This window comes from Gymnoscopelus microlampas (assembly GCF_963454915.1).
Source record: "Gymnoscopelus microlampas genome assembly, chromosome: 21".
NCBI lineage: Eukaryota > Metazoa > Chordata > Actinopteri > Myctophiformes > Myctophidae > Gymnoscopelus > Gymnoscopelus microlampas.
Window position 1 is genome coordinate 17,586,353 of NC_139958.1, and position 26,802 is coordinate 17,613,154.

Genomic DNA, 26,802 nt, shown 5'->3' on the forward strand with positions numbered 1-26,802 from the left:
GCCTCTGGTGATAAACCCATTTATCTTTTTTCTTACTGATATTAGTCCAATTACTACTGCAGTCACGCTGGCCGCTCTTCAGAAAGAGTCAGTCGCACTAGCCGTGCTTCAAAAATGATTGCGCAGCAACGTGGCTTTTTACGGTTAGGCGAACTGATGGTGCGTTCAATGAAATCGTAAATCCCAGTTACTTCAATATATACATGTAAAAATGTAATAAAACAATCTAAAAACATTGTTTGTGTCTAATGTTCTCGTCTATAATTATTACCGAAATGTTTTACTGCACAAATTATTAATAATAAAATATTGAAATATTACAGAATCCAGTACAGTTCAATGTAATTGTTTGGAAAATCATAAAAAAATCTAAAAACATAGTTATCACCCAGCAACTAAATGTTATTGTGCCCATGTGTGTCCTTTACAATATGTGAATATTACCAATATATTTTACTGTACCGATTATTAATAATAAAATATTGAAATATTACAGAATCCCATCAAATTCAATGTAATTTTTGGAAAATCATAGAAAATTCTAAAAACAGTTATCAACCAGCAACTAAATATTATTGTGCCCAAGTGTCTCCTTTACAATATGTAATTGTTACCAATATGTTTTACTGCACCGATTATTAATAATAAAATATTTAAATATTACAGAATCCCATCTATTTCAATGTACATTTTAGGAAAATCATTCAGAAAAACATAGTTATCACACAACGACTAAATGTTAATGTGCCCCATGGTCTCCTGCATACCATGGATGATTATAAATATGTTTTACTGTAGCAATTATTACTAATAAAATATTGAAATATTACAGAATCCCATCCATTTCAATGTAATTTTTAAAAAAATCATTAAAAAAATCAAGAAACATAGTTATCACCCACCAACTATATATTAATGTGCCCCATGGTCTCCTGTACACCTGTGATGATTATCAATATGTTTTACAGCAGCAATTATTAATAATAAATTATTGAGATATTACAGAATCCTATCCATTTCAATGTAATTTTTCAAAAAATCATAAAAACTTCAAAGAACATAGTTATCACCCAACAACTATATATTAATGTGCCCCATGGTCTCCTGTACACCTCTGATGATTACCAATATGTTTTAGAGTAGCAATTATTAATAATAAAATATTGAAATATTACAGAATCCCATCCTTTTCAATGTAATTTTCCAAAAAATCATAAAAACTTCAAAGAACATAGTTATCACCCAACAACTATATATTAATGTGCCCCATGGTCTCTTGTACACCTGTGATGATTATCAATATGTTTTACAGCAGCAATTATTAATAATAAATTATTGAAATATTATAGAATCCCATCCATTTCAATGTAATCTTTAGAAAAATCATAAAAAAAATCAGAAAACATAGTTATCACCCAACAACTATATATTAATGTGCCCCATGGTCACTTGTGCACCTGTGATGATTACCAATATGTTTTACAGCAGCAATTATTAATAATAAATTATTGAAATATTATAGAATCCCATGCATTTCAATGTAATTTTTCAAATAATCTTTAAAAATCCAAAAAACATAGTTATCACCCAACAACTATATATTAATGTGCCCCATGGTCTCTTGTACACCTGTGATGATTACCAATATGTTTTACAGCAGCAATTATTAATAATAAATTATTGAAATATTATAGAATCCCATGCATTTCAATGTATTCTTTAAAAAAATCATAAAAAATCCCAAAAACATAGTTATCGCCCAACAACTATATATTAATGTGCCCCATGGTCTCTTGTACACCTGCGATGATTATCAATATGTTTTACAGCAGCAATTATTAATAATAAATTATTGAAATATTACAGAATCCCATCCATTTCAATGTAATCTTTAGAAAAATCATAAAAAAATCAGAAAACATAGTTATCACCCAACAACTATATATTAATGTGCCCCATGGTCTCTTGTGCACCTGTGATGATTACCAATATGTTTTACAGCAGCAATTATTAATAATAAATTATTGAAATATTATAGAATCCCATGCATTTCAATGTAATCTTTAAAAAAATCATAAAAAATCCCCAAAACATAGTTATCACCCAACAACTATATATTAATGTGCCCCATGGTCTCTTGTGTACCTGTGATGATTACCAATATGTTTTACAGCAGCAATTATTAATAATAAATTATTGAAATATTACAGAATCCCATCCATTTCAATGTAATCTTTAGAAAAATCATAAAAAAATCAGAAAACATAGTTATCACCCAACAACTATATATGAATGTGCCCCATGGTCTCTTGTAAAGCTGTAATGATTATCAATATGTTTTACAGCAGCAATTATTAATAATAAATTATTTAAATATTACAGAATCCCATCCTTTTCAATGTAATCTTTAGAAAAATCATTAAAAAATCCCCAAAACATAGTTATCACCCAACAACTATATATTAATGTGCCCCATGGTCTCTTGTGCACCTGTGATGATTACCAATATGTTTTACAGCAGCAATTATTAATAATAAATTATTGAAATATTATAGAATCACATGCATTTCAATGTAATCTCTAAAAAAATCAAAAAAAATCCCCAAAACATAGTTATCGCCCAACAACTATATATTAATGTGCCCCATGGTCTCTTGTACACCTGTGATGATTACCAATATGTTTTACAGCAGCAATTATTAATAATAAATTATTGAAATATTATAGAATCCCATGCATTTCAATGTAATCTTTAAAAAAATCATAATAAATCCCAAAAACATAGTTATCACCCAACAACTATATATGAATGTGCCCCATGGTCTCTTGTGCACCTGTGATGATTACCAATATGTTTTAAAGTAGTATTTATTAATAATAAATTATTGAAATATTATAGAATCCCATGCATTTCAATGTAATCTTTAAAAAAATCATAAAAAATCCCCAAAACATAGTTATCGCCCAACAACTATATATTAATGTGCCCCATGGTCTCTTGTGCACCTGTGATGATTACCAATATGTTTTACAGTAGTATTTATTAATAATAAATTATTGAAATATTATAGAATCCCATGCATTTCAATGTAATCCTTAAAAAGAATCATAAAAAATCCCAAAAACATAGTTATCACCCAACAACTATATATTAATGTGCCCCATGGTCTCTTGTACACCTGTGATGATTACCAATATGTTTTACAGCAGCAATTATTAATAATAAATTATAGAAATATTATAGAATCCCATCTTATTCAATGTAATCTTTAAAAAAATCATAAAAAATCCAAAAAACATAGTTATCACCCAACAACTATATATTAATGTGCCCCATGGTCTCTTGTACACCTGTGATGATTACCAATATGTTTTACAGCAGCATTTATTAATAATAAATTATTGAAATATTACAGAATCCCATCCTATTCAATGTAATCTTTAGAAAAATCATAACAAATCCAAAAAACATAGTTATCGCCCAACAACTATATATTAATGTGCCCCATGGTCACTTCTACACCTGTGATGATTACCAATATGTTTTACAGCAGCAATTATTAATAATGAATTATTGAAATATTATAGAATCCCATCTTATTCAATGAAATCTTTAAAAAAATCATAAAAAATCCCAAAAACATAGTTATCACCCAACAACTATATATTAATGTGCCCCATGGTCTCTTGTGCACCTGTGATGATTACCAATATGTTTTACAGCAGCATTTATTAATAATAAATTATTGAAATATTATAGAATCCCATGCATTTCAATGTAATCTTTAAAAAAATCATTAAAAATCCCCAAAACATAGTTATCGCCCAACAACTATATATTAATGTGCCCCATGGTCTCTTGTGCACCTGTGATGATTACCAATATGTTTTACAGCAGCAATTATTAATAATAAATTATTGAAATATTACAGAATCCCATCCTTTTCAATGTAATTTTTCAAAAAATCATAGAAAATTCAAAAAACATAGTTATCACCCAACAACTATATATTAATGTGCCCCATGGTCTCTTGTAAAGCTGTAATGATTATCAATATGTTTTACAGCAGCAATTATTAATAATAAATTATTTAAATATTACAGAATCCCATCCATTTCAATGTAATCTTTAGAAAAATCATTAAAAAATCCCCAAAACATAGTTATCACCCAACAACTATATATTAATGTGCCCCATGGTCTCTTGTGCACCTGTGATGATTACCAATATGTTTTACAGCAGCAATTATTAATAATAAATTATTGAAATATTATAGAATCACATGCATTTCAATGTAATCTCTAAAAAAAATCAAAAAAAATCCCCAAAACATAGTTATCGCCCAACAACTATATATTAATGTGCCCCATGGTCTCTTGTACACCTGTGATGATTACCAATATGTTTTACAGCAGCAATTATTAATAATAAATTATTGAAATATTATAGAATCCCATGCATTTCAATGTAATCTTTAAAAAAATCATAATAAATCCCAAAAACATAGTTATCACCCAACAACTATATATGAATGTGCCCCATGGTCTCTTGTGCACCTGTGATGATTACCAATATGTTTTACAGTAGTATTTATTAATAATAAATTATTGAAATATTATAGAATCCCATGCATTTCAATGTAATCTTTAAAAAAATCATAAAAAATCCCCAAAACATAGTTATCGCCCAACAACTATATATTAATGTGCCCCATGGTCTCTTGTGCACCTGTGATGATTACCAATATGTTTTACAGTAGTATTTATTAATAATAAATTATTGAAATATTATAGAATCCCATGCATTTCAGGGCCGTTTCAGACTATGGTTTCGGGTGCGCACCCTGGGCCACTTGGCTGATGTTGTGGTAGTGTGAACGTTGCGTATCGTTCCCCGAAACGGATCCCCGTTCCGTTCCCGAAACCACCTCCGGAGGCAGTCTCGGATCCGAATCATGCGTCCTCGGAGACGGTACGCTGCAGTGTGAAAGCAAGCGTACTGTTTGACGGAAGTGGCCCGCTATTTGGAATAGGTGATGGTATATAAACTCGACAAAAACAGTCAACAAAAAGACGTCGCAGGTAAATCCACAGGGGTTCAACCATGGCCGGATCCCGCGGGTTAATTTCATCATTAAATGACCAAATGAACCTGCGGGATGATGCGCTAAAACCCGCATTATTTATATATAAAACATTACATACAGAAATAGAATGAGAGCGCGAGATAGAAAGAGAGGCCGTGTCATGACCATATAATGACAGCAACAATATATATATATATATATATATATATATATATATATATATATATATATATATATATATATATATATATATATATATATATATATATATATATATATATATAGTATATCTTGTGGATATCTTGTGGAGTTTCAGCTACTATGCATCCCAGAAATATATAGCTTATAAGGCTTTGTAATTTGTAAGTAAATATGGTAACTCATTTAGATGTAGGCCTACGTAGGTTTATGGTTTCCCAAGGACTATAGCCGTTTCACTCATGATGCAATTTCTCTTTCATAACAGATGCATACATGTGCCAGATAATCCCCACACAAAGAGAGTAAAAAAAGAAAAGACGTTACTTTATTTAGTAAGACATGAGAAACAGTACATGGAAGTACAATTCACAATACAAGGTTTCAGTCATTCAGTCCGACTTCACTGTATAGGCTAGTTGCCTTTTCATAAATGATATATTTTGTACTTAAGCTGTCGTGAAAGTTTATAATATTTAGAGAAATGTAAAGTTTCAAATACAAAAGTAGTAGTAGTTGTGAAGGTTAGCAAACTGGACATTTAGACTGAATGTTTCCTGTATCCTCATCTTGCGCTAATGCACACAAGTGTTTCACCAGGTTTTATTTGTGTTGTTTCTCATAAGCGTGCATCCGTTGTCTGTCAACAACACAGCAGTCTGTGCCTTGACTTCTGTGCGCTCAGTGCGCTCCTGACTCTCCCCAGCGGCAACCCTATATTTATGCGCGACCAGCACAAACATTGTCGCATAGTTGATGACGTCTGTGTCCACTGGCGAAGCACTATGTGCATGCCGCCACCTATAGGATCGGGGGTATATATGCAAGTGTATTCGAGCGCGTTAGAGACTTGGCCAGTGTGAATGCGGGCCAGCCAAGCGCACTCGGAAACGGAGCGGTCTGGAGTGCGCACCCGAAACCATAGTCTGAAACCGCTATCAATGTAATCCTTAAAAAGAATCATAAAAAAAATCCCAAAAACATAGTTATCACCCAACAACTATATATTAATGTGCCCCATGGTCTCTTGTACACCTGTGATGATTACCAATATGTTTTACAGCAGCAATTATTAATAATAAATTATAGAAATATTACAGAATCCCATCCATTTCAATGTAATCTTTAGAAAAATCATTAAAAAATCCCCAAAACATAGTTATCACCCAACAACTATATATTAATGTGCCCCATGGTCTCTTGTGCACCTGTGATGATTACCAATATGTTTTACAGCAGCATTTATTAATAATAAATTATTGAAATATTATAGAATCACATGCATTTCAATGTAATCTCTAAAAAAAATCAAAAAAAATCCCCAAAACATAGTTATCGCCCAACAACTATATATTAATGTGCCCCATGGTCTCTTGTACACCTGTGATGATTACCAATATGTTTTACAGCAGCAATTATTAATAATAAATTATTGAAATATTATAGAATCCCATGCATTTCAATGTAATCTTTAAAAAAATCATAATAAATCCCAAAAACATAGTTATCACCCAACAACTATATATGAATGTGCCCCATGGTCTCTTGTGCACCTGTGATGATTACCAATATGTTTTACAGTAGTATTTATTAATAATAAATTATTGAAATATTATAGAATCCCATGCATTTCAATGTAATCTTTAAAAAAATCATAAAAAATCCCCAAAACATAGTTATCGCCCAACAACTATATATTAATGTGCCCCATGGTCTCTTGTGCACCTGTGATGATTACCAATATGTTTTACAGTAGTATTTATTAATAATAAATTATTGAAATATTATAGAATCCCATGCATTTCAATGTAATCCTTAAAAAGAATCATAAAAAAAATCCCAAAAACATAGTTATCACCCAACAACTATATATTAATGTGCCCCATGGTCTCTTCTACACCTGTGATGATTACCAATATGTTTTACAGCAGCAATTATTATTAATAAATTATTGAAATATTACAGAATTCCATTCTATTCAATGTAATCTTTAAAAAAATCATAAGAAATCCCAAAAACATAGTTATCACCCAACAACTATATATTAATGTGCCCCATGGTCTCTTGTACACCTGTGATGATTACCAATATGTTTTACAGCAGCAATTATTAATAATGAATTATTGAAATATTATAGAATCCCATCTTATTCAATGTAATCTTTAAAAAAATCATAAAAAATCCCAAAAACATAGTTATCACCCAACAACTATATATTAATGTGCCCCATGGTCTCTTGTGCACCTGTGATGATTACCAATATGTTTTACAGCAGCATTTATTAATAATAAATTATTGAAATATTATAGAAACCCATGCATTTCAATGTAATCTTTAAAAAAATCATTAAAAATCCCCAAAACATAGTTATCGCCCAACAACTATATATTAATGTGCCCCATGGTCTCTTGTGCACCTGTGATGATTACCAATATGTTTTACAGCAGCAATTATTAATAATAAATTATTGAAATATTACAGAATCCCATCCTTTTTAATGTAATTTTTCAAAAAATCATAGAAAATTCAAAAAACATAGTTATCACCCAACAACTATATATTAATGTGCCCCATGGTCTCTTGTAAAGCTGTAATGATTATCAATATGTTTTACAGCAGCAATTATTAATAATAAATTATTTAAATATTACAGAATCCCATCCATTTCAATGTAATCTTTAGAAAAATCATTAAAAAATCCCCAAAACATAGTTATCACCCAACAACTATATATTAATGTGCCCCATGGTCTCTTGTGCACCTGTGATGATTACCAATATGTTTTACAGCAGCATTTATTAATAATAAATTATTGAAATATTACAGAATCCCATCCATTTCAATGTAATCTTTAGAAAAATCATTAAAAAATCAGAAAACATAGTTATCACCCAACAACTATATATTAATGTGCCCCATGGTCTCTTGTGCACCTGTGATGATTACCAATATGTTTTACAGCAGCATTTATTAATAATAAATTATTGAAATATTATAGAATCCCATGCATTTCAATGTAATCTTTAAAAAAATCATTAAAAATCCCCAAAACATAGTTATCGCCCAACAACTATATATTAATGTGCCCCATGGTCTCTTGTACACCTGTGATGATTATCAATATGTTTTACAGCAGCAATTATTAATAATAAATTATTGAAATATTACAGGATCCCATCCATTTCAATGTAATTTTTCAAAAAATCTTTAAAAATCCAAAAAACATAGTTATCACTCAACAACTATATATTAATGTGCCCCATGGTCTCTTTTAAAGCTGTGATGATTATCAATATGTTTTACAGCAGCAATTATTAATAATAAATTATTTAAATATTACAGAATCCCATCCATTTCAATGTAATCTTTAGAAAAATCATTAAAAAATCCCCAAAACATAGTTATCACCCAACAACTATATATTAATGTGCCCCATGGTCTCTTGTGCACCTGTGATGATTACCAATATGTTTTACAGCAGCAATTATTAATAATAAATTATTGAAATATTATAGAATCACATGCATTTCAATGTAATCTCTAAAAAAAATAAAAAAAAATCCCCAAAACATAGTTATCGCCCAACAACTATATATTAATGTGCCCCATGGTCTCTTGTACACCTGTGATGATTACCAATATGTTTTACAGCAGCAATTATTAATAATAAATTATTGAAATATTATAGAATCCCATGCATTTCAATGTAATCTTTAAAAAAATCATAATAAATCCCAAAAACATAGTTATCACCCAACAACTATATATGAATGTGCCCCATGGTCTCTTGTGCACCTGTGATGATTACCAATATGTTTTACAGTAGTATTTATTAATAATAAATTATTGAAATATTATAGAATCCCATGCATTTCAATGTAATCTTTCAAAAAATCATAAAAAATCCCCAAAACATAGTTATCGCCCAACAACTATATATTAATGTGCCCCATGGTCTCTTGTGCACCTGTGATGATTACCAATATGTTTTACAGCAGCAATTATTAATAATAAATTATTTAAATATTACAGAATCCCATCCATTTCAATGTAATCTTTAGAAAAATCATTAAAAAATCACCAAAACATAGTTATCACCCAACAACTATATATTAATGTGCCCCATGGTCTCTTGTGCACCTGTGATGATTACCAATATGTTTTACAGCAGCAATTATTAATAATAAATTATTGAAATATTATAGAATCCCATCTTATTCAATGTAATCTTTAAAAAAATCATAAAAAATCCCAAAAACATAGTTATCACCCAACAACTATATATTAATGTGCCCCTAGGTCTCTTGTACACCTGTGATGATTACCAATATGTTTTACAGCAGCATGTATTAATAATAAATTATTGAAATATTACAGAATCCCATCCTATTCAATGTAATCTTTAGAAAAATCATAAGAAATCCAAAAACCATAGTTATCGCCCAACAACTATATATTAATGTGCCCCATGGTCTCTTGTACACCTGTGATGATTATCAATATGTTTTACAGCAGCAATTATTAATAATAAATTATTGAAATATTACAGAATCCCATCCATTTCAATGTAATCTTTAGAAAAATCATTAAAAAATCAGAAAACATAGTTATCACCCAACAACTATATATTAATGTGCCCCATGGTCTCTTGTGCACCTGTGATGATTACCAATATGTTTTACAGCAGCATTTATTAATAATAAATTAATGAAATATTATAGAATCCCATGCATTTCAATGTAATCTTTAAAAAAATCATTAAAAATCCCCAAAACATAGTTATCGCCCAACAACTATATATTAATGTGCCCCATGGTCTCTTGTGCACCTGTGATGATTACCAATATGTTTTACAGCAGCAATTATTAATAATAAATTATTGAAATATTACAGAATCCCATCCTTTTCAATGTAATTTTTCAAAAAATCATAGAAAATTCAAAAAACATAGTTATCACCCAACAACTATATATTAATGTGCCCCATGGTCTCTTGTAAAGCTGTAATGATTATCAATATGTTTTACAGCAGCAATTATTAATAATAAATTATTTAAATATTACAGAATCCCATCCTTTTCAATGTAATCTTTAGAAAAATCATTAAAAAATCCCCAAAACATAGTTATCACCCAACAACTATATATTAATGTGCCCCATGGTCTCTTGTGCACCTGTGATGATTACCAATATGTTTTACAGCAGCAATTATTAATAATAAATTATTGAAATATTATAGAATCACATGCATTTCAATGTAATCTCTAAAAAAATCAAAAAAAATCCCCAAAACATAGTTATCGCCCAACAACTATATATTAATGTGCCCCATGGTCTCTTGTACACCTGTGATGATTACCAATATGTTTTACAGCAGCAATTATTAATAATAAATTATTGAAATATTATAGAATCCCATGCATTTCAATGTAATCTTTAAAAAAATCATAATAAATCCCAAAAACATAGTTATCACCCAACAACTATATATGAATGTGCCCCATGGTCTCTTGTGCACCTGTGATGATTACCAATATGTTTTACAGTAGTATTTATTAATAATAAATTATTGAAATATTATAGAATCCCATGCATTTCAATGTAATCTTTAAAAAAATCATAAAAAATCCCCAAAACATAGTTATCGCCCAACAACTATATATTAATGTGCCCCATGGTCTCTTGTGCACCTGTGATGATTACCAATATGTTTTACAGTAGTATTTATTAATAATAAATTATTGAAATATTATAGAATCCCATGCATTTCAATGTAATCCTTAAAAAGAATCATAAAAAAAATCCCAAAAACATAGTTATCACCCAACAACTATATATTAATGTGCCCCATGGTCTCTTGTACACCTGTGATGATTACCAATATGTTTTACAGCAGCAATTATTAATAATAAATTATAGAAATATTACAGAATCCCATCCATTTCAATGTAATCTTTAGAAAAATCATTAAAAAATCCCCAAAACATAGTTATCACCCAACAACTATATATTAATGTGCCCCATGGTCTCTTGTGCACCTGTGATGATTACCAATATGTTTTACAGCAGCATTTATTAATAATAAATTATTGAAATATTATAGAATCACATGCATTTCAATGTAATCTCTAAAAAAAATCAAAAAAAATCCCCAAAACATAGTTATCGCCCAACAACTATATATTAATGTGCCCCATGGTCTCTTGTACACCTGTGATGATTACCAATATGTTTTACAGCAGCAATTATTAATAATAAATTATTGAAATATTATAGAATCCCATGCATTTCAATGTAATCTTTAAAAAAATCATAATAAATCCCAAAAACATAGTTATCACCCAACAACTATATATGAATGTGCCCCATGGTCTCTTGTGCACCTGTGATGATTACCAATATGTTTTACAGTAGTATTTATTAATAATAAATTATTGAAATATTATAGAATCCCATGCATTTCAATGTAATCTTTAAAAAAATCATAAAAAATCCCCAAAACATAGTTATCGCCCAACAACTATATATTAATGTGCCCCATGGTCTCTTGTGCACCTGTGATGATTACCAATATGTTTTACAGTAGTATTTATTAATAATAAATTATTGAAATATTATAGAATCCCATGCATTTCAATGTAATCCTTAAAAAGAATCATAAAAAAAATCCCAAAAACATAGTTATCACCCAACAACTATATATTAATGTGCCCCATGGTCTCTTCTACACCTGTGATGATTACCAATATGTTTTACAGCAGCAATTATTATTAATAAATTATTGAAATATTACAGAATTCCATTCTATTCAATGTAATCTTTAAAAAAATCATAAGAAATCCCAAAAACATAGTTATCACCCAACAACTATATATTAATGTGCCCCATGGTCTCTTGTACACCTGTGATGATTACCAATATGTTTTACAGCAGCAATTATTAATAATGAATTATTGAAATATTATAGAATCCCATCTTATTCAATGTAATCTTTAAAAAAATCATAAAAAATCCCAAAAACATAGTTATCACCCAACAACTATATATTAATGTGCCCCATGGTCTCTTGTGCACCTGTGATGATTACCAATATGTTTTACAGCAGCATTTATTAATAATAAATTATTGAAATATTATAGAAACCCATGCATTTCAATGTAATCTTTAAAAAAATCATTAAAAATCCCCAAAACATAGTTATCGCCCAACAACTATATATTAATGTGCCCCATGGTCTCTTGTGCACCTGTGATGATTACCAATATGTTTTACAGCAGCAATTATTAATAATAAATTATTGAAATATTACAGAATCCCATCCTTTTTAATGTAATTTTTCAAAAAATCATAGAAAATTCAAAAAACATAGTTATCACCCAACAACTATATATTAATGTGCCCCATGGTCTCTTGTAAAGCTGTAATGATTATCAATATGTTTTACAGCAGCAATTATTAATAATAAATTATTTAAATATTACAGAATCCCATCCATTTCAATGTAATCTTTAGAAAAATCATTAAAAAATCCCCAAAACATAGTTATCACCCAACAACTATATATTAATGTGCCCCATGGTCTCTTGTGCACCTGTGATGATTACCAATATGTTTTACAGCAGCATTTATTAATAATAAATTATTGAAATATTACAGAATCCCATCCATTTCAATGTAATCTTTAGAAAAATCATTAAAAAATCAGAAAACATAGTTATCACCCAACAACTATATATTAATGTGCCCCATGGTCTCTTGTGCACCTGTGATGATTACCAATATGTTTTACAGCAGCATTTATTAATAATAAATTATTGAAATATTATAGAATCCCATGCATTTCAATGTAATCTTTAAAAAAATCATTAAAAATCCCCAAAACATAGTTATCGCCCAACAACTATATATTAATGTGCCCCATGGTCTCTTGTACACCTGTGATGATTATCAATATGTTTTACAGCAGCAATTATTAATAATAAATTATTGAAATATTACAGGATCCCATCCATTTCAATGTAATTTTTCAAAAAATCTTTAAAAATCCAAAAAACATAGTTATCACTCAACAACTATATATTAATGTGCCCCATGGTCTCTTTTAAAGCTGTGATGATTATCAATATGTTTTACAGCAGCAATTATTAATAATAAATTATTTAAATATTACAGAATCCCATCCATTTCAATGTAATCTTTAGAAAAATCATTAAAAAATCCCCAAAACATAGTTATCACCCAACAACTATATATTAATGTGCCCCATGGTCTCTTGTGCACCTGTGATGATTACCAATATGTTTTACAGCAGCAATTATTAATAATAAATTATTGAAATATTATAGAATCACATGCATTTCAATGTAATCTCTAAAAAAAATAAAAAAAAATCCCCAAAACATAGTTATCGCCCAACAACTATATATTAATGTGCCCCATGGTCTCTTGTACACCTGTGATGATTACCAATATGTTTTACAGCAGCAATTATTAATAATAAATTATTGAAATATTATAGAATCCCATGCATTTCAATGTAATCTTTAAAAAAATCATAATAAATCCCAAAAACATAGTTATCACCCAACAACTATATATGAATGTGCCCCATGGTCTCTTGTGCACCTGTGATGATTACCAATATGTTTTACAGTAGTATTTATTAATAATAAATTATTGAAATATTATAGAATCCCATGCATTTCAATGTAATCTTTCAAAAAATCATAAAAAATCCCCAAAACATAGTTATCGCCCAACAACTATATATTAATGTGCCCCATGGTCTCTTGTGCACCTGTGATGATTACCAATATGTTTTACAGCAGCAATTATTAATAATAAATTATTTAAATATTACAGAATCCCATCCATTTCAATGTAATCTTTAGAAAAATCATTAAAAAATCACCAAAACATAGTTATCACCCAACAACTATATATTAATGTGCCCCATGGTCTCTTGTGCACCTGTGATGATTACCAATATGTTTTACAGCAGCAATTATTAATAATAAATTATTGAAATATTATAGAATCCCATCTTATTCAATGTAATCTTTAAAAAAATCATAAAAAATCCCAAAAACATAGTTATCACCCAACAACTATATATTAATGTGCCCCTAGGTCTCTTGTACACCTGTGATGATTACCAATATGTTTTACAGCAGCATGTATTAATAATAAATTATTGAAATATTACAGAATCCCATCCTATTCAATGTAATCTTTAGAAAAATCATAAGAAATCCAAAAACCATAGTTATCGCCCAACAACTATATATTAATGTGCCCCATGGTCTCTTGTACACCTGTGATGATTATCAATATGTTTTACAGCAGCAATTATTAATAATAAATTATTGAAATATTACAGAATCCCATCCATTTCAATGTAATCTTTAGAAAAATCATTAAAAAATCAGAAAACATAGTTATCACCCAACAACTATATATTAATGTGCCCCATGGTCTCTTGTGCACCTGTGATGATTACCAATATGTTTTACAGCAGCATTTATTAATAATAAATTATTGAAATATTATAGAATCCCATGCATTTCAATGTAATCTTTAAAAAAATCATTAAAAATCCCCAAAACATAGTTATCGCCCAACAACTATATATTAATGTGCCCCATGGTCTCTTGTGCACCTGTGATGATTACCAATATGTTTTACAGCAGCAATTATTAATAATAAATTATTGAAATATTACAGAATCCCATCCTTTTCAATGTAATTTTTCAAAAAATCATAGAAAATTCAAAAAACATAGTTATCACCCAACAACTATATATTAATGTGCCCCATGGTCTCTTGTAAAGCTGTAATGATTATCAATATGTTTTACAGCAGCAATTATTAATAATAAATTATTTAAATATTACAGAATCCCATCCTTTTCAATGTAATCTTTAGAAAAATCATTAAAAAATCCCCAAAACATAGTTATCACCCAACAACTATATATTAATGTGCCCCATGGTCTCTTGTGCACCTGTGATGATTACCAATATGTTTTACAGCAGCAATTATTAATAATAAATTATTGAAATATTATAGAATCACATGCATTTCAATGTAATCTCTAAAAAAATCAAAAAAAATCCCCAAAACATAGTTATCGCCCAACAACTATATATTAATGTGCCCCATGGTCTCTTGTACACCTGTGATGATTACCAATATGTTTTACAGCAGCAATTATTAATAATAAATTATTGAAATATTATAGAATCCCATGCATTTCAATGTAATCTTTAAAAAAATCATAATAAATCCCAAAAACATAGTTATCACCCAACAACTATATATGAATGTGCCCCATGGTCTCTTGTGCACCTGTGATGATTACCAATATGTTTTACAGTAGTATTTATTAATAATAAATTATTGAAATATTATAGAATCCCATGCATTTCAATGTAATCTTTAAAAAAATCATAAAAAATCCCCAAAACATAGTTATCGCCCAACAACTATATATTAATGTGCCCCATGGTCTCTTGTGCACCTGTGATGATTACCAATATGTTTTACAGTAGTATTTATTAATAATAAATTATTGAAATATTATAGAATCCCATGCATTTCAATGTAATCCTTAAAAAGAATCATAAAAAATCCCAAAAACATAGTTATCACCCAACAACTATATATTAATGTGCCCCATGGTCTCTTGTACACCTGTGATGATTACCAATATGTTTTACAGCAGCAATTATTAATAATAAATTATAGAAATATTATAGAATCCCATCTTATTCAATGTAATCTTTAAAAAAATCATAAAAAATCCAAAAAACATAGTTATCACCCAACAACTATATATTAATGTGCCCCATGGTCTCTTGTACACCTGTGATGATTACCAATATGTTTTACAGCAGCATTTATTAATAATAAATTATTGAAATATTACAGAATCCCATCCTATTCAATGTAATCTTTAGAAAAATCATAACAAATCCAAAAAACATAGTTATCGCCCAACAACTATATATTAATGTGCCCCATGGTCTCTTCTACACCTGTGATGATTACCAATATGTTTTACAGCAGCAATTATTATTAATAAATTATTGAAATATTACAGAATCCCATCCTATTCAATGTAATCTTTAAAAAAATCATAAGAAATCCCAAAAACATAGTTATCACCCAACAACTATATATTAATGTGCCCCATGGTCTCTTGTACACCTGTGATGATTACCAATATGTTTTACAGCAGCAATTATTAATAATGAATTATTGAAATATTATAGAATCCCATCCATTTCAATGTAATCTTTAGAAAAATCATAAGAAATCCAAAAAACATAGTTATCGCCCAACAGCTATATATTAATGTGCCCCATGGTCTCTTGTACACCTGTGATGATTATCAATATGTTTTACAGCAGCATTTATTAATAATAAATTATTGAAATAATAGAATCCCATCCATTTCAATGTAATCTTTAGAAAAATCATAAGAAATCCAAAAAACATAGTTATCGCCCAACAACTATATATTAATGTGCCCCATGGTCTCTTTTACACCTGTGATGATTACCAATATGTTTTACAGCAGCATTTATTAATAATAAATTATTGAAATATTACAGAATCCCATCCAATTCAATGTAATCTTTAGAAAAATCATAAAAAATCCCCAAAACATAGTTATCACCCAACAACTATGTATTAATGTGCCCCATGGTCTCTTTTACACCTGTGATGATTACCAATATGTTTTACAGCAGCATTTATTAATAATAAATTATTGAAATATTAAAGAATCCCATCCATTTCAATATAATCTTTAGAAAAATCATAAGAAATCCAAAAAACATAGTTATCACCAAACAACTAGATATTAATGTGCCCCATGGTCTCTTGTAAAGCTGTGATGATTATCAATATGTTTTACAGCAGCAATTATTAATAATACATTTATTGAAATATTATAGAATCCCATGCATTTCAATGTAATCTTTAAAAAAAATCCCAAAAAGTCCAAAAAACATAGTTATCACCCAACAACTATATGTTAATGTGCCCCATGGTCTCTTGTGCACCTGTGATGATTACCAATATGTTTTACAGCAGCATTTATTAATAATAAATTATTGAAATAATAGAATCCCATCCATTTCAATGTAATCTTTAGAAAAATCATAAGAAATCCAAAAAACATAGTTATCGCCCAACAACTATATATTAATGTGCCCCATGGTCTCTTGTACACCTGTGATGATTATCAATATGCTTTACAGCAGTATTTATTAATAATAAATTATTGAAATAATAGAATCCCATCCATTTCAATGTAATCTTTAGAAAAATCATAAGAAATCCAAAAAACATAGTTATCGCCCAACAACTATATATTAATGTGCCCCATGGTCTGTTTTACACCTGTGATGATTACCAATATGTTTTACAGCAGCATTTATTAATAATAAATTATTGAAATATTACATGTAATATTTAGAAAAATCATAAAAAATCCAAAAAACATAGTTATCACCCAACAACTATATATTAATGTGCCCCATGGTCTCTTGTACACCTGTGATTATTACCAATATGTTTTACAGTAGCAATTATTAATAATAAATTATTGAAATATTACAGAATCCCATCCATTTCAATGTAATTTTTCAAAAAAATCATAAAAGATTCAAAAAACATAGTTATTATAGCGTAGCTTTAAGCAACTTCTTACAATGGGATATCATCGCCCCCTGGCGATCGCACAGAGCAACAACAGGACTCCCGGAACTCCAATGGCTATTGGATAAGGGTCAACCGGTAGTGGTATTTTTTATACCACTACCGGTTTCCGGTTTGCGTCACATGAGCTCCAGCTTAAGCAATTGCTTACTATGGGACACATACACGTCCCCCAGGGGAGCCCCCAGTTGTGACAACCCTTACCCACACGCTTGCCCAAGGCCTCAGGACCTGCCCCCGGCAGGACCCTGACCTACAGGCACCCCAGACCCCTCGGGTCGGGACGCGCAGGACATAAATCCTGTCCCTGTCACCAATACTGGATAAAACCTAGATTATCCAACCAGTGACAGAGAAACCAAGGCCTCCTCCTCCCTGGACCATGCCTAGCCGGTCCCAGGAGGGCAAGGAAGGCCAGCCAGGTAGGAAGAGAAGCATGCCCCCGGGCACCCCTCGCATTCCCTACCATGAAACTGGCCACTGCACACTTACAGGGAGAAGAAACATGCCCCAAGGCAAGTTTACACTCCCCCACCAGTAAGAAAGGTGCAAAAAGGTTTAGAAACAACCAATTAAACCGTGACGGGGAGAGAGAGAGCACGCCTCGCAGACCCCGTCGGAACCCGGCTGCTGCACTCACACAGGGAGAAAAGACATGCCCCAAGGCATGTCCAGACTCTTCTACCCGGAGTCAGCTCCCACACCCAAGACTGTACGCGCCATCGTAGATGCCGCCACGTCAAGGCTGTAAGTAGATGCAAAGGTCGAGGGAGACGACCAGTCAGCCGCGGAGCAGATCACCTGCATCGACACCCCTTTGTAAAGGGCCCAAGATGCAGCTACCTTTCGAGCAGAGAGGGCCCTCAGTCCCAGTGGAATAGGGACCCCTCTACTCTCGTACGCCAACCGAATCGCCTCCACGATCCATCTGGACAGGGTCGGTTTAGCCATCGCCTACCTCTGACTTCGGCCAAAGGCGACGAAAGGCTGAGACGACCTACGGCCCATAGCTGCCCTCTAACAGTAGAGCTTCAGAGCCCTCACTGGACAGAGACAAAGTAACCGTTCATCCTTTGCCGAAAAGAACGGCGGAGGATGAAAAGCCCCCAGTCCCCGCAACTGCGCCGGTGTGGGACACGAAGGCCAAGTTGGGTTTCAACAAAACCCTCCTGCCGTCGTCCGAAAACCACATGCAGCCCCACTCACCGAGAGCGCCTGCATGTCACAGACGCGTCATGCCGTAAAAAGGGCCACCAGGAGCACCGTTTTGAGGCTTACGATCGTCAGATCTAAGTCTCAAAAGGTTCAAAAGGGGGGCCGGCATAGTGCTTCCAGCACCACGGTCAGGTCCCATCTGACCGTGGTGCGTCTACTCCCAAGACTGGCGTCTACTCCCAAGACTGGACCAGGTGAACGATCGAGAAGAACCGCGAGCACTCCGCGTTCTTCTTGGAGCCACCAGGCCGACTTGGGCCCGGCCGAACCGGGCCCAGATCAGGCCCAACGTCCTCGGGCATAGTGGCCAGTCCCCGTACCGGAGCCCTTGTTTTGGACAACCGGTCTGCACCCATGTCTCAGGAGGCCCGGTCAGGGTCCCCACACATTTTTAGCAATTAATTTCCAAAACTTTTCCAAAACCTTTCCAGAATATTTAGCCCAATTTCCAGGCCTATATAACAATCATTCGGCGCAATAATGTGTCTCTTACTCCTATGTAGAATGCCCAAAGATAGGAAGTGTAGCAAAAATAAAGTTTGAGACATACATTAGGCTGCCGTCACACAGCCCGTTCGGCGAAAAACTACTTATGTTACATATTTCGTGTAATATTATTCATGTTTATGAAAATGTTTTGTTTTAACAAAATCAATAGCCAAAAACAATGCATAGCCAAATATTTTTCCAGGACCCTTGATAAATTCCAGGACCTTTGATGATGTTTGATCAATTTCAAACCTTTTCCAGTACTGGATTTTTTATTTTTTTATTTCAAAATATTTCCAGGAATTTCATGACCGTGGGGACCCTGCCCGGTACATGAGTGGCGCGTAGTGAAGCCGAATGTTGTACGCTCCAAGGCGTAAGCATGCGCGCTAATCTGACCAAAACAAGAGACCCTAAGGGCCGTTTCAGACTATGGTTTCGGGTGCGCACCCTGGGCCACTTGGCTGATGTTGTGGTAGTGTGAACGTTGCGTATCGTTCCCCGAAACGGATCCCCGTTCCGTTCCCGAAACCACCTCCGGAGGCAGTCTCGGATCCGAATCATGCGTCCTCGGAGACGGTACGCTGCAGTGTGAAAGCAAGCGTACTGTTTGACGGAAGTGGCCCGCTATTTGGAATAGGTGACGGTATATAAACTCGCCAAAAACAGTCAACAAAAAGACGTCGCAGATCAATCCACAGGGGTTCAACCATGGCCGGATCCCGCGGTTTAATTTCATCATTAAATTATAAAATGAACCCGCGGGATGATGCGCTAAAACCCGCAATATATATATATATATATATATATATATATATATATATATATATATATATATATATATATATAATAGTATATCTTGTGGATATCTTGTGGAGTTTCAGCTACTATGCATCCCAGAAATATATAGCTTATAAGGCTTTGTAATTTGAAATTTGTAAGTAAATATAACTCATTTAGATGTAGGCCTACGTAGGTTTATGGTTTCCCATGGACTATAGCCGTTTCACTCATGATGCAATTTCTCTTTCATAACAGATACATACATGTGCCAGATAATCCCCACACAAAGAGAGTAAAAAAAGAGAAGACGTTACTTTATTTAGTAAGACATGAGAAACAGTACATGGAAGTACAATTCACAATACAAGGTTTCAGTCATTCAGTCCGACTTCACTGTATAGGCTAGTTGCCTTTTCATAAATTATATATTTTTGTACTTAAGCTGTCGTGAAAGTTTATAATATTTAGAGAAATGTAAGGTTTCAAATACAAAAGTAGTAGTTGTTGTGAAGGTTAGTAAACTGGACATTTAGACTGAATGTTTCTTGTATCCTCATCTTGCGCAAATGCACACAAGTGTTTCACCAGGTTTTATTTGTGTTGTTTCTCATAAGCGTGCATCCGTTGTCTGTCAACAACACGCGCGCCAACAACACAGCAGTCTGTGCCTTGACTTCTGTGCGCTCGCGTCGCTGTGCGCTCAGTGCGCTCCTGACTCTCTCCAGAAGGCCGTTCGCCTCCCCAGCGGCAACCCTATATTTATGCGCGACCAGCACAAACATTGTCGCATAGTTGATGACGTCTGTGTCCACTGGCGAAGCACTATGTGCGTGCCGCCACCTATAGGATCGGGGGTATATATGCAAGCGTATTCGGGCGCGTTAGAGACTTGGCCAGTGTGAATGCTGGCCAGCCAAGCGCACTCGGAAACGGAGCGGTCTGGAGTGCGCACCCGAAACCATAGTCTGAAACCGCTATAAGCCTCCTTGTTTGTAGGCAGAACACATCGTTGTGACATTTTCCGTTCTGACCAGGACATGGAACCCCACGATGTGGCTCTTGAAACCCTCGAGAGCGAGGAAGACTCCCAGCAACTCCAGGTATCCTAACCTGAGAAGCTGGCGTCCATGGTAATCACCTTCCAGGACACTACTGTGCCTACCCGTATCCTGACCCCTCTGGATAGGAAGGCCGTGTGTGTTCATGGTTCGAGTGACGACACAAACTGTGATGTCACTACCACTTTCCGTGAGCCCATGGTCTGCAGTATCCTCAGAGACCGCATCCATTGCTGGAAAGGTCTCTCGTGGAATCTGCCCAACCGGGTCAGGCGTATGGCCGAAGCCATGAGACCCGCGGCTTGCATGCATGTCCTGCACGTGACCCCAGGCGCAGGGAGCGCACACATGTCAAAGAGCTCGCCGTCCTGTCCTGAGACAGGCGCGCAACCATCGTGGTGGAATCCAAAATTCCCACGAAGGTGGCTAGCTGGGAAGAATCAGAGCGCACTCCTGAGCGTCGATTGTGAAGCCCAGGGACTGCAGGTGCGTAATGGCCACCTCCGTGTGCCGTGCCACCTCCACCCTGGAGTCCGCTGCCAGCAGCCAGTTGTCTACATATGTCGCCAGACGCAGACCCTGCTGCCGCAGCGGGGCTATCGCCGCCTCCGTGCACAGTCACGAAAAAACCCTGTGGCTTAGTGACATGCCGGACGGGAGTACCGCATGCTTGCACGTCTCGCCTTCGTAACCGAAGCGCAGGGACTTTGCAGTGCGGCGGTTAGATTGGGACGTAAAGATAGATATCCTTGATATCTATACCCGTCCACCAATCGCTTTTTCGTATGGTCTTCAACAGCGTCGCTGTTGTGAGCATACGAAGTTTAATTGAAAAACCTGCAGAATTCTGTTCAAACCCTTCAGGTTCAGAATAGGTCTTACGCCCCCCCCCCCCCCCCCCCCCCCCTTCTTTTCACCAGGAAAAGCTCTGAATAATAACCCAGTCGGTTCTGATCCGGAGATAAATCACTGATTGCGCCCTTGCTCAGGAGAGCTGAAACCTCTTCCCTCAGCGTTATGGCCACTTGGCCCGACGCGTGGGAGAACACTATCTTGCCCGATAGTGGAGGTTTGCTCGAAAATTGCAACCTGTATCCTGTTAACATGGTACGCAGCACTCAAGGATTCGGTTTGCATGCTTTCCATTCGGAAAAGCATCGAGCGAGAGGGTTCGTGGGGATGGTGGGGGCTGCTGAAATCACCTGCCCCGTCGGGCTCTGACCGATCGACGGTGGGGAAAGCCCGTGACGTAGACGGGGAATCCCACACACCGTAGACATCCGCCCTGTAGCATTGCTCGGTAGCGCTAGCTGGGCTAATGTCGGTCTCGTCACAGAGCGCGCGCCCGTTCCCATGGGGATACGAGATGCTGTCGGCTCTCCAGACGTAGTCTCGGACCCTTGCCCCGGTGTAGTACTTACCCGGATCCGAACACCTCTCCGACCAGGGGAGTGTTGATGGAGCGACACCGGGGCCCGTCGAGGCGATTTCCGTTGAACTTCGTCCGCCATGTTCGTGAGGTCGATAGGAACGGACCTCTTGTGAGGTGTGTGTACCCGGAGCGAAAGTATTGCTCCCCCTGGGGACATTCGCCGGTGTAACACCGGGGTTCTGTGAGGCGTAAACTTCCGCCTCACCTCCGCCATTTTGGCGAGGTGTTGGGAGGCGGCCATTTTGTGGCTCCTCCGTCCTGCAGAGGCGTTTTGCCGCCCTCTGCCGGACGGAAGAAGCAACTGCTGTGTCGCAGTTGGAAAAAAAGTTTTGTTTACACAGAACCCCCCTTTCACATAGCATATTAGAGACATTTGATTCAAAATTAAAGGTTTCACTACCTGTATTTGATTCACAATGATTACAGCATGCACAGGATCTGTCCCTACAGTGTTTGGGATGTCGCCCCGTTCTGTCGGGGGCGTTTCGGAAGCTGGCCCCGCATGACGCCGGCCGAGGGGCCGTGACGGGAAAATCAGCTGGTGCTCGCCCAGTAGAACCGGGAAATTAATGTAATTTACCCTCCCAACCCCCGCGCCGGGGCCCACTGTCCTTGCATCGGGGCCGAGGTGAGGGGGGGGTTGAGGAGCTTTCTTGTCGTCCTTACGCCTTACGTCCTGGAAACCAAGAGAGCTATCGGGTCGCTCCCAGGAACTAGCTCTGGTGGAGGACGCCCTGGATGCACCACGCTGACGTCCAGAGGTGCGTCTGCCGCCCCCAGGCCTTGCTGTTTAGGCCTGGCCACAGCGGGGGTTGCGGGGGTTGAGAGGAGGCCTGTGGTTGTGTCCTTGAGCTGCTTCTCCGCCGCCTTGGTCTTGATGATCCAGTCGGCAGCGGTGTCGAAGAGGTTGTCCGGTTTGAGCGGGAGACTTTTCAGACCCGAGGTCAAGATGGCCTTGCAACCAGAGGCGAGCTCGAGCCACTGTAGTCTCTCTAAGTCGGCTGTGAGAGCCATGGTTCGGCCCGTCCACATCAGGGCGGTACAGGAGCAGAGTATTGCGAGCTGGACCAGCCTCGCTGGCTCCACTGCGTCTGCAATGAAAGTTTCGTGTACCTGAGCCGCTGATGCCGTGTCCTCCAGGGGCCGGGCTTGCATCTCCGCAAGCTTCGCCGCGGCGGAACCCTGGAAAAGCGACTCCACGTTAGTACCTTGGCTGCCGTTGCCGAGGCCTTGTAGAGTGTGGCGTGCGTCGTGGTCTTGGACCTCCTGGTGTGGTCGGTCCCCGCGATGGGGACCCCGATGGACGTCTTCACCTGCTCCATCGGCTGCTCAAGCACTGAGCACTTGAGCACTGCGGACACGGGCTCCAGCGGTTCCGACGCCTGGCTGGCAACCGCAGGAGCCACCGCTGGGTCCGGAGCAGGCTCCGATGCAGGCTCAGGACGGTCCGGGCTGGACAACGGTACCTTCTGAGACTGCTGGTAGGATGTTGGGCCTATATCCTCCTCCTCGTCCACCACCACGATGAATTCCTCGTCCTCGCCGTCCGAGTCGCTGCATTCCGTGGCAGTGTCTCCCCATGCGGCGATGGAGGTGGTGGGGGAGAAGGCTGGGAGGCCCGACAGCCTCGGCAGCGACCTCTCGGTCAGGGGATGAGGGAGCGGCCCTAGAGGCCTGCTCATCCCGGACCTTGCTGATGGCTCCACTGGCGCGTGGGGCCGAGTGGAGCGGAGGGCCCCACGAGGGTCTTACCTCACTTCAAAAAATATAAATGATCTTTTGAAGTGACACAGCTATTTATAGGACTCTATTTCATCATGCGTCTCGCTAGCCAATCAAAGCACACCCTTTCAACATATTGTCACGTGTCACGTGAAGCTTGACCAATGTTAGCTTGGTGGACACACGGAAGGACGAGAACGAAAACATAGTCTCCTGGCGGAGACAAATACGTCGAAATTCGAGAACGGGAGAGTTATAATAAACTGAAACTGTTTTTAAACGAAAGCGCCCGTAGAGAAGCACGGTAGTGCCCTCGCTATGGGTATTGTTGGATTTTGTCAGTTTCCCCTTAGTTATGCTTCGTTGGCTCCGTGTGCTTCGCGTTGGCAGAGTGGAAGAAGAGCTCATGTGACGCAATGGTATTTATACCACTACCGGTTTCCGATGATATCCCATAGTAGGCAGTTACGCTTGGGATTCTGTAATATTTCAATATTTTTTTAGTAATAAATGCTGCTGTAAAACATTTTGATAATCATCACAGGTGTACAAGAGACCGGGGGAACATTAATATATAGTTGTTGGGCGATAACTATGTTTTTTGGATTTCTTATGATTTTTCTAAAGATTACATTGAAGTGGATGGGATTCTGTAATATTTCAATACTTTATTATTAATAATTGCTGCTGTAAAACATATTGATAATCATCACAGGTGTACAAAGGTGTACAAGAGACCATGGGGCACATTAATATATAGTTGTTGGGTGATAACTATGTTTTGGGGATTTTTTATGATTTTTCTAAAGATTACATTGAAATGGATGGGATTCTGTAATATTTCAATAATGTATTATTAATAATTGCTGCTGTAAAACATATTGATAATCATCACAGGTGTACAAGAGACCATGGGGCACATTAATATATAGTTGTTGGGCGATAACTATGTTTTTTGGATTTAATATGATTTTTCTAAAGATTACATTGTAATGGATGGGATTCTGTAATATTTCAATAATTTATTATTAATAATTGCTGCTGTAAAACATATTGATAATCATCACAGCTTTACAAGAGACCATGGGGCACATTAATATATAGTTGTTGGGTGATAACTATGTTTTTTGGATTTTTTAAATTATTTTTCTAAAGATTATATTGAAATAGATGGGATTCTGTAATATTTCAATAATTTATTATGAATAAATGCTGCTGTAAAACATATTGGTAATCATGACAGGTGTACAAGAGACCATGGGGCACATTAATACATAGTTGTTGGGTGATAACTATGTTTTGGGGATTTTTTATGATTTTTCTAAAGATTACATTGAATTGGATGGGATTCTGTAATATTTCAATAATTTATTATTAATAAAGGCTGCTGTAAAACATATTGATAATCATCACAGGTGTACAAGAGACCATGGGGAACATTAATAAATAGTTGTTGGGTGATAACTATGTTTTGGGGATTTTTTATGATTTTTCTAAAGATTACATTGAATTGGATGGGATTCTGTAATATTTCAATAATTTATTATTAATATTTGCTGCTGTAAAACATATTGATAATCATCACAGGTGTACAAGAGACCATGGGGCACATTAATATATAGCTGTTGGGCGATAACTATGTTTTTTGGATTTTTTATGATTATTTTAAAGATTACATTGAAATGCATGGGATTCTATAATATTTCAATAATTTATTATTAATAATTGCTGCTGTAAAACATATTGGTAATCATCACAGGTGCACAAGAGACCATGGGGCACATTAATATATAGCTGTTGGGCGATAACTATGTTTTCTGGATTTGTTATGATTTTTCTAAAGATTACATTGAAATGGATGGGATTCTGTAATATTTCAATAATTTATTATTAATAAATGCTGCTGTAAAACATATTGGTAATCATCACAGGTGTACAAGAGACCATGGGGCACATTAATATATAGTTGTTGGGTGATAACTATGTTTTGGGGATTTTTTATGATTTTTTTAAAGATTACATTGAAATGCATAAATTCTGTAATATTTCAATAATTTATTATTAATAATTGCTGCTGTAAAACATATTGGTAA